Source organism: Tupaia chinensis, unplaced genomic scaffold (assembly GCF_000334495.1).
Source record: "Tupaia chinensis unplaced genomic scaffold, TupChi_1.0 Scaffold000278_1, whole genome shotgun sequence".
Classification (NCBI taxonomy): domain Eukaryota; kingdom Metazoa; phylum Chordata; class Mammalia; order Scandentia; family Tupaiidae; genus Tupaia; species Tupaia belangeri.
Genome location: NW_006159761.1, coordinates 1,101,363 through 1,112,039, shown reverse-complemented (window position 1 = coordinate 1,112,039; position 10,677 = coordinate 1,101,363). Strand labels below are relative to the sequence as shown.

The 10,677-nt window shown below is 40.2% G+C and overlaps 1 pseudogene; it reads left to right on the top strand.

Moving 5' to 3' along the window:
• LOC102484164 (gamma-taxilin-like) overlaps nucleotides 1–692 on the top strand; it is a 44,499-nt pseudogene extending 43,807 nt beyond the window's left edge.
• The last annotated feature ends 9,985 nt before the right edge of the window (nucleotides 693–10,677 follow it).

Sequence of the window (10,677 nt, the reverse complement as noted above, 5' to 3'; positions counted from 1 at the left end):
AGTGTTCGAGCCTAAGGAACTGCAAGAACAGCTTGTGGGTGCCAAACTTCAGCAACCAACACAACTGATAAAAGAAGCTGATGAAAAACATGAGAGCAAGGGTGTTTTTATTAAAAGAAGCAACAGAATCAAGGCCCAAGCATGAAGAACTGAAACAAGAAGTACAACTAAAACAGCAGCTATCTCTTTATATGGATAAGTTTGAAGAATTCCAGACTACATTGGCAAAAAGCAATGAACTATATACAACTTTCAGAGAGGAAATGGAAGAGATGACAAGGAAAATTTAAAAACTGGAAAAAGAAATGATAATATGGTGTACCAAATAGGGGAAATTTTAATAATAAAATACTTTTGCAAATGGCTGAAGAGAAAACTGTGATAAAGAATACAAAGTTTTTCAAATAAAACTCTAGCAGTTACAAAAGCTATGTAGGGCTCTCCAAATGGAAAGAAATGAACACAACATGGAAGTCCTGAAAGAGCAAGTCTCTGTCAATGCCACAAAAGTAGATTTAACAGTGTCTGTGATACAGCCCTGTGTTGCCCTGAATTCTCCAAAGAACTGCATACTTCCTCTAAAGAGACCCCCGAGTCTATTTGGAGCCAAAATCCAGGGAGGGAATGAAACAAAATACCTCTCCAAAGACCCTCTTCACAGAATCTCTTCTTGCATGGATTCAATTGATTAAGATGAAGTCTGAACATTGTATTAAGAAATATATTTTGCCTACAATTTTCTCTGTTTGTAGTTACAATTGGTTTTATGGTGAAATTTTTCATACTTTTCCTACAATATCTGTATTTTTTTTTTGAAGTATGAACCCAGCAGGAGGCTATTTAGTAGTTTGGTATTTTTTAAGATCTATAAAATTGTGCAGCCAGAAGATGGCATAGTGGTTATGTCGTTGGACTCCTGCATGTCTGACCATGGTTCAAGTCCCGGGCCTGACAACTTGAAACTTACACCTGGTGCATGCCCAAGGTCCCAGGAGGAGAATAGAGGAGTAAGAATTGCAGCATGACTGTCCCCTGGGTAAGGGGGAAGGGGGTGATTTCTCACTTTCCTTCTCACTATCTCTGTCTTTTTCTCTCTCTCCAGAGCGCACATAAGCTCTATGACAAAAACTAATAACAAAATAAAGATCTATGCATTTCCACACATTCACATCATTACACATCAGCCTCATTTTTTCCTCCTCATTAGGCGTCATGTGTTCATAATCTTGTCTCTTTAGTATGTGTGTTCACATACTAAACAAATAACTAATTTAAACTCACCAGTCCACAATATGTAAAAAATAAAATATAGAGAAAAGTATAGAGATGATTAGTTGTCTAGTAGTTCATTTAAATGCCAAGTAAAAATAAAACTTGAGTGTGGGATTAGAAAAATGCACATTGGATTCAGATTAGTTTTTATTTTTTAAATAACATATCACTTGACAAATTGAGATAACCACAAGCATTATATTCTTTTTTTTTTTTTGAATGACTATATTCTTCAAAGGTGGCAGAATATGTATACGATCATGCCATTTATAAAGAAAGTAGTATATGCAGGCAATTTATTGGACAGACAGGCTTACTGTCTATGTCTTGCTTTAGTTTCAGATGTGTAAAGAACAAAACTCAGTGTCTAGATCTCTACAGTTGGAAAAGGACATTTCTGAGCCTTCTGATAGGTTTCTTAGTTTTCCTTTGTTATTTCAGTGTCAAATGTTGCTAAATAGTATTACTATATGTTCCTGTTACATTCATGGTCTAAGTTGAGTAGAAAATGGAAAATCTTCCAGTAGATAAGAAAAAAGGTGAGAATATAAGATGATTTATAAACTTCTACCACTGACCGTCATAATCCAGAAGCCAGACTGTGGAGGGAAAGAACTTGACATGAAGTTTGATAAATTGCTTACTCTGACAAAACGAGCAGTCACCGCTCCCCCCAAATAAAAAAGCCCTGTCAGCAACCCTTTATCACTGTGCCCTGCAGCTACCAAATGAAATACTGGGCTCACTTCTTTAAGGAGAAATGGAGTTATTATCAGGAATTTAATGTATTTTCCCAGAACCCTGCTGGATGTGGACATTTTAGTGAGGTGGTTGTATAGCCCACCATACGTATTTGTGGCCTGTACCTGGAAGGAAAGTCTGGGGATGAAAGCAATGTGACTGACAGTTCTTTGTGTTGTGTTTCACACACACTGTTAGCTATTATTCTATAAGATAATAGAGAGATCTGGATTCTATGTGGTAAGTGATGGTTTCTTTTCAGTATTCTTTATCTGGTTTTTAAGGAAAAACAACAGCAATAAAATAAAACGAGATTCTTCGAGAAGGGCTCTCTTCTAAATGGATTTCTAGCATTTTCAACATACTTCATATTCTAGAACAGTGGTTGACAAACCATTTCTGTTTTGGCTAGGGTTGTTTTTACACCACAACTGTGTAGTTGAACACATTTAAAATATTTATAATCTGGCCCTGTTTTGTCAGCCGTGTTAGAAAACACTGCAGCTGGCTCAGGAAGAGTTGAAATGCTTTCACTTCTGTTGTATTTGTTGTGCTATTTTGTGTGATCTTGAGTTGTAACATGTATAAAGGCAGCGATTTCCAAGACACAGAGTTGGGTCTAAAATGACAGCATTTTATCTTCAGATGCATAGGAATACACTTCTTTGTTATGCAGTGATTTTTATATAAAGAGCTATTTTATTACACCTGGTTATCAAAGTTTAATTCTCAGGAGTTGTAGAAGTATCTCTCTCTTTCAAACTGTAAATGAAAATAACTGTGAACGAAGGATGTAGTACTAATAAGCGTTGCTTTATTTTTAGCTCGCATCTTTCATGAAGATAGGAATTGGTAAGAGGCAGTCTATTTTTGCTTTTCAGAGACTTTGTCAAGATTTTTCGCTAATGGGAATGTGATTTTATCTACTCAATTCTGTTTAGGTTAAGTGAAGAAGGAATGACTAATAAAATCAAAATAGGTAAAGGATTTTTGTTAAATAAGTAGCTTTCAGCTGTTTTGTCACAAAGAACAGCAATAAGCTAAAATGACAGGTTAATCTGCTTCACTATAGTACCACTGTACTGTCTGTTTATATTAGCATGCATCTCTGCATGCATCCCATAGTACCATGTAAACCTCACATACTACAACAAGTAGCCCTTCCGGGACCTGCAGTTGGTGTAATGGCTATGTCACTGGACTTCCGTGTAGTCGACCTCAGTTAGAATCCCGGACCCAGTGGCTTAAACTCACGCTGGGCGCATGTGCATGCATGTCCAAGATCCTGAGAGGAGAACAGAGGAGAAGGGATTGCAGCGTGGCCATCCACTCTGGTGGGGTGATGATTTCTCGCTTTCTGTCTCTCTGTCTCTCTCTGTCTGTCTGGCGAGCGCACACGCCCTATAGCAAAAACCTCTAAAAAAAAAAAAATAGCAGTTCCAGGTAGCCCTTGGAAATCACTACCTTTTACACATACTACAACTCCAGCCCTTCATTCATCTAATTAAATAATCTTTAATGCACTATTCCTAGACACTGTGCCCTTTGAAGAATCAAATATTAATAAAACATAGAATCCACCCGCAAATATCAACTGCTAACAACTGGTATAGTCGGTTTTTTAAATATCAGCTAATAATATATAAGTCCTTGGATTTTAAAAGCAGCATCAATGGGTGGGTAGGCAAATGACTTAATGATTCACTAAGAAGACACTGATAGCAGAATTAAAACAAAACTGAATACAGGAGGCTTTAGATTTTTATTCTGACTTTGATATTAGTGAGACATGAGAGTAAGACATTGGAAGAGTCCCTAGGAAATTGGATTCAACTGTTTGCTTGCAATTTTAAAATGTCATCATTGTGTCATGTTTCTAGTGGAACCGTTTTGGCATTTCACTGGTTGTGGCTAATAATCAGTGAAGCTGTTTTCTATTCAGGTCAGAAAACTTAAAACCCCTTTCAGAAAGTTCAATGTTCATGGGAACTCTTAGAATTGACTGTTTCCAAAATTGGCAATAATAAGAAAACTGCCAGTATACTTGATTGGTCTAGCCAACGGAAGACGGCTCTCAAGCAAGATGCTTTCCATAGCAGTCAGACGGTAGACTCCTGTGACTAATTCAGAACAACCAGGGTGTTAGCCCTTTCCCTCCAACCTTACAGCTGCTGGGTCCTACTTCACAAGCCTTTGTTCTTGGAATTGTCAAATTTATTAGCTTACCAAGGACCGGCCGACCTCTGGGAATTGTTGTGTGCTCAGCAAACACACAATGGATATATTTATAAGCCACGGTAATTACTGACTAATAGGAAATACCCTGAACTGAAAATGAGAGTAGGTTATTTGTAAGTAGGCTCTCTTTCCCAGAGGAACTATTGAAGAAAATGCCCCACAAGCAAAAGTTATCTTTAGAATCTCCATTTCCATTTTTTTGTGTCTTCTTTTTTCCAGGGGCACCAGGCACATCACGGTCCCTGGGTCTCAGCTCTACAGAAAACAGTGACATGATAAACGAGTTTATACGAAAGCACTAGGGCTGAAATGTGGCTGTCCTCTCAAGGGGACACTGTCGGGCCCAACAGCAGGCTCTCTGCTTCATTCCAGATGCGTGGGCCGAGGGCTGGGGCCAGTGGAGGTTTCCGGGTCCACCGGGTAGTGCCATCTACCAGCCACCTCACCACGGTACGCTTCCCACCTCTTACTCCCAACACCAGATTTTAGACCAAAAGTTGCTTTGTGACCCTTCCTTGCAGATTGTATTATCTTTTTCTCTTAAAAAGTGCTGTGGGAAAATGCTCAAAATTGTCTTTTATGAGATCGTGGCTTTCCGGTGACAATGTTTATTTAATAAATATGTGTGGAGCATCTGTTATGAGCAACATGCTTGGGGCCAGAATTAGGAGATGTTTAGCATATATTCTGTTATTTAATCCTCACAATCAGCCCATGAGGTTAGTACTACGGTCTCACCTTACAGATGGAGAAACTGACGTTGAAAGCCAATGAACTGGTTCAGCGTCACATAGTTCTAAACACAAAACCAAGAGTCAAAGATACGGTTTCAACCCAATACTTTTTCTTTCTTTTTTTTTTTTTAAGAATTATTTATTTTTATTATTATTTTGCTGTTGTGTTTTTTAATTTGACCAGAGAAAGACAGAGAGAGAAGGAAACAGAAAACGTTTTTAATACTCTGCACTGCTTCTCTAAGTAAGATCTGAGGTATTCCAAAAGGAAGAGGCTTATAATGCCCAAGGAATAGCTTTCCCATTCACCAAAAACTGAGTTTAAAAATATAATGGGAAAAATTCCATTCACATAACTAAAAAAAAAAAAAAAAAAGATACATAGGAGTAAATTTAAAGAATTCGCAAGTCTTGTGAAGAAACTGAAAAACATTAATAGGGACCTTCTAATCCTGTAATGTAGCAAATCTTTGCATGTATCCAAATTTTTTTATTTGATATTCCAATGTTTTAATTCTCGCTGAATTAATCTATCCACTTACTACAATGTCAAACAAAATACCAAAGGAATTGTTTACAAATAAAAGGATTATAAAGACTTCGTAGAAAAATAATGTATGACTAGCGACAAAGAGAAGAGTAGAGCCCACTAGAAACAGAGACACTGGGAAGGCTGTGGATGAGAACAATGTACCAGCAGGGCAGCCACAGGCAGCAAACAGATGAAGCTGCTGGGACAGACCATGCTCATTGACAAGGGTTTAAAATAGGGTCAACATGGCATGATCCCAACCTGCAGAGGAAGGACGGGTTTACATAGGATTACGAAAATTAGCTACTTATTGACGGGGGGCAGAGAATAGAATTGGGCCCCTACCTCGTATCTTACATTTAAATAGATTCTAGATGCATCATATTTATCATTTGTGTGTTATCTGATGACAAGCCAGTTGTAATTGTAGCAGCTGAAGCTATACCAGGGTGTGCTCTGATAACTCCACAGGCTGTTGCACACTCACTGACCTGACAGCTGTGCAGTACCACTTAGTATCTTAAAATCAGGAACAGACTTTTGAGCTGTTTAAACACAACCCACAGAATTAAAATCAAAAGCCACCCACGGGTATACTCATTGTCAGTTAAAAGCTTTATACTTAATATACTTTAATACTGGAGACAATCAGACACTTCCTTTGATCATTTGTTTGATATTACATTAAATGGACAGACTAATTCAGTGAGAATTAGAACACTGTGGTGTCAAATACTCTAATCCAGTAACATGGTATACCTCCCCATGGATTCAATGGTCAGTCTGCAACAGGGGACACTGGAAGTGGCTCAGAAGTCCCATCCTGTCGCAGTCTATCGAGAAGGTTTCGGTTTCTTGAATACGTATGTGACTGTCCAAAGGTGAACACAAGCAGGACTGGACCAGCAAGTGCAGGTCTGAACAGTGTCTGTAGGTTCCACCTCTTTTTTGTCAGTTAGAAGCAAACAGCGAGAATTACTTACCTTTTCATATGCACAAGTATACTGTGTTGTTAACTAGTCTGATAAGAAAATAATGTATAAAAGTATATACCAAAGAACATGAATCATCTCTGACCCTGGAAAGATCCATCTCATATTTTATATTACATCAAATAAAAACAGCTTTAGTTTGTTTGAACCCCTTATCCAGAAATATTTGAAAAGGAAGACAGGCATAAATCATTCATTTCTACTCTTGGCATGGCTGTGAAAAAAAGTTCAATTAAAAAATCCAGTACACTGAAATGCTTAAATCCCAAATGAGTGCAGCTATTTGGCCACATAGAATCTGATCATCTTCAAGAGTAGAAGTAAAAGCAAAGGCTTTACTTACGTGCGTTTTTAATCCATTGACATAACGGGCGTTTTGGTATTTTGGCCACTTGAAAACAGAAGTTGCGGTACTGGCAAAGGGCTGTGTATATTCAGTGCAGTGTATTTAAAGTTAAAGCTGACATTGCAATTTTTAAAGATAGGCAAAAATTCACAGAGCCAAACAAACAAAACGCCTCCCATATGTTTCTGTGTAGAGTGACAGTAGGCAGCGTTATTCCACAACCTGTGACTTCAGCTTGTCCAAACGGGGTCCAAAATGGACTCACATCTATAAAAATGTAAGCCGCTAGACAACAAATGTGTCTGTGTGTCTACACATTTGAAGCCGCCTTAGTGTTTCCTTAAACGCTGTCTGGAAATGGCCATTGAATCAGCCGGGAAGGATTAGCCAGCTTCTTGGCCTAAGGCTAACTGGAGATCCTTCTAGAGGTAGAAAGGAACCCACACAATGTGAACTGAAAGGAGAGGGAGGGGAGGAAAGCTTTTCCTGGCGGTTGGCAGCTAAAACTCTCCGCCTCTCTGCAGCATCTCTGCATGTATTATGTTTAAATATTTTTAAAAGTGAATGACAGGGTCTTGTGATTAAGGGAACCAGATCCCACATGGACAACTGCAGTTCAAATCCTGGCCCTGACAGCTTGCAAAACACATTGGCAGTGTGCATGCGTGCCAAAAATACCACAGAATGGGACCAGCAGTTGTAATGGCTATGTCGCTGGACTCCCACCATCGATCACGGTTTGAGTCCCGACCCGGTGGCTTAAACTCACACCAGGTGCGTGTGCATGTGTGCCCAAGATCCCGAGAGGAGAATGGAAGAGAAGGGATTGCAGCATGGCCATCCCCCCGGGGAGGTGATTTCTTGCTTTCTGTCTCTGTCTCTCTCTGTCTTTCTGGTGAGGGCATGCAAAAACCTCTCAAAAAACAAAAATTAAAAAGCAGAGAAACAGGGATCAGCAGTTAGCATAATGGCTAAGTCACTGAACTCCCATGTAGCCGACCACAGTTCGAGTCCTGGACCCGGTGGCTTAAACTCACACCAGGTGCGTGTGCATGTGTGCCCAAGATCCCGAGAGGAGAATGGAAGAGAAGGGATTGCAGCATGGCCATCCCCCCGGAGAAGGGGGAGTTGTGATTTCTCGCTTTCTATCTCTCTGTCTCTGTCTTTCCGGTGAGCGCACTGCACCCTATAGCAAAAACCTCTCCAAAAAAAGAAAAAAACAAACCAACCAACGAAAAAGACACAGAATGGAAAAAGGGACTGCCGTGTGGCCACACATCAGGAGGTGCTTCCTCTCTGTCTCTCTATTTCTCTCTGGTGAACACACACATTTTCTGGGGGGGAAAACATCTAAAAATATGTGAATTATTAGTCACATGATCTTTTATGTGAATTATTAGTCACATAGTGCCATGTTGCCATAAATGAGAGACTTTTTAAATACTGGGTTTTTAAATTCACATTTCCATAAGCAAAGTTAAAAAGCAAACAGTAAACAGCAAAAATATTTGTAGTATTTATGACTAATATGTGAATATAAAAAGAGCTTGCCTGGCAGTGTGAAAATCGTGCCAGGCACATGTGTGTGCATGCCCAAAATTTTGAGAGGAGAATGGAAAAGAAGGAATTGTAGCATGGCCATCTGGCCTGGGGTGATTTCTCACTTTTTCTCTCTCTGTCTCTTTCTCTGGGAAGAACATGCACCCCTATGGCAAAAAAAAACCTGAAAAGAAAATAAAAATGTTCAATAACCTTTTACAGCTATAAGAAATCAATGAATGGTTTGAAAAAGCAACTTAAAATAAAGAAATCAAAATGGTCTGTGTATAGAGGTAAAAAAGCTCAACCTCACCAATCTCCTTCTTAATCGAAGAAATAAATACTGAATAAGCAAAAATTCTGAGTGAGCAAAAATATGTAAGAATACTGGGCTATGAATATTTCTGGAAAAAAATCTTCTTTCACCAATGTCGAGCGCATGAATGGTATAAATTTTCTGGATGGTAATTTGACAGTATAGATCAGAAATCTTAAAAAATATTTATTCTGACTTACTACTTTGTCCAGTGTGATTGGGAATGTGCACAAGGTTTACACACACTAATTTATTTTATTATGATAAAGTTTTTTATTACTGAAAAATTAAAAACAAATGTTTTTATTTATTTATTTTTAGAGAGATTTTTGCTGTAGGGTGTGTCAACATGCCAGAGAGACAGAGACAAAAAGCAAGAAATCACCCTCTGGGGAGTTGGGGCATGGCCATGCTGCAATCCCTTCTCCCCCATTCTCCTCTCAGGATTTTGGGCATGCACACTCACACTCCCAGTGTGAGTTTAGGCCGCTGGGTCTGGGACTTGAATCATGGTCGACTACATGGGAGTCCAGCAATGTAACTATTACACCATCTGCTGGTCCTGAAAACAAATGTTTTAAAAATATGAATTGAGGCTATGAATTGTGATATAAGTCATACAGTGAATATTATAAAGCTTTTAGTTACAAGAACAACCTGCCCTGCACTCTTACGAGGGCCTGGCACACAGGCAGAGTTCGGTAACGTGGCTCATGTGCTAATCACTGTGTGGAATATTCAGAGCCACCAGAGACCAGATATTATGTCTATTCTCACCAACAATCAAAATTGAGGAAACCGGGATTCTGTGATACAGGAAAGCACAAAACATTGAATTGTGATATAAAAATTCCCCTAGCAGGCGCCAACCTACTTTTTCATCTTGATCCAACTTAGCAAAATGCAAAAAGACAGGAAGCACTAATAAGCGAAAATTGGAGTATACGGGTTTCTTACTAGGGGCTTCCTTGACTAGACAAGTTCAGGCATACTGCAGGTGCCACACATGTGTGTTTACTCCCATCCCTGACCTCACACAATGCACACGGGCAAGGATTTGCATGGAGGGCCCAGCGTTTTCCCCTTGCACTGGGAGGACACGTATTCCAGGCACGAGTATTTCCCATTTGCCCTACAAATGAGCTGCTGAACTTGGGGTCATTTCACCTGCATAAACCCCAACCCTGCCTAAACCCCACACTCTGCCTACTCCATCCAGGTCTTCACCCCTGCAGCTGAGCGTGGTTGGAGAAAAAGTACAAAACCTCGCTTACTGAGCTCCCTTTAAATTTAGAATTACCGTACTCAGGCAGGCCTCCTTGCAGCCACCAATCACCCTGCCTTTTCCAAATCTCGTTCACTGGCTAACCTAGACAGCCGCTCCTTACCACCCTCCCTCCTCAGACCATCGTTACCCACCCCACCCCTGCTTAGCTGACAACCTTGCTCCCATCTGCCTGAGAAAATAGAAGCACACGCTCCCCCTGCTTGGCCTCCCCTGAACCACACACCTCGACTTCCTCTTGTCACTGAGCATGTGCCACTGGCCTGTGCGTCATCTAGGCCAAACTTTGCTGACCTGAGACATCGTACCAGAATCCCGTCTTTCCTCCCATCATCTCCCTCTGTCATGCAGAGCCCACCCGTCATCGCATAGACATCCTGTATTTTTTTTCCCAGCTTGCAAAACCTTCTTCAGATCCCACGTCCTCCTCTCGTTGCTACCTCATTCCTCTAAGAAAACTCCTACTAGTTACGTACGGTTTTTCCCTTAGGTCCCCTTCTCTCAATTCCTTTTATTTTTGGTCAGGGGTGTGCTTGCCAGAAAGAGAGAAAGAATCCGCCAGTGAGGCACTCCCTTCTCCTCCACGTCTCCAGTCCATCACGACCCTGGGTGTGCTTGCACATGCACCTGGCATGGTTTTCAAGCCACCAGCGCTGATATTTGAACCAGTCAGTCATGTGGA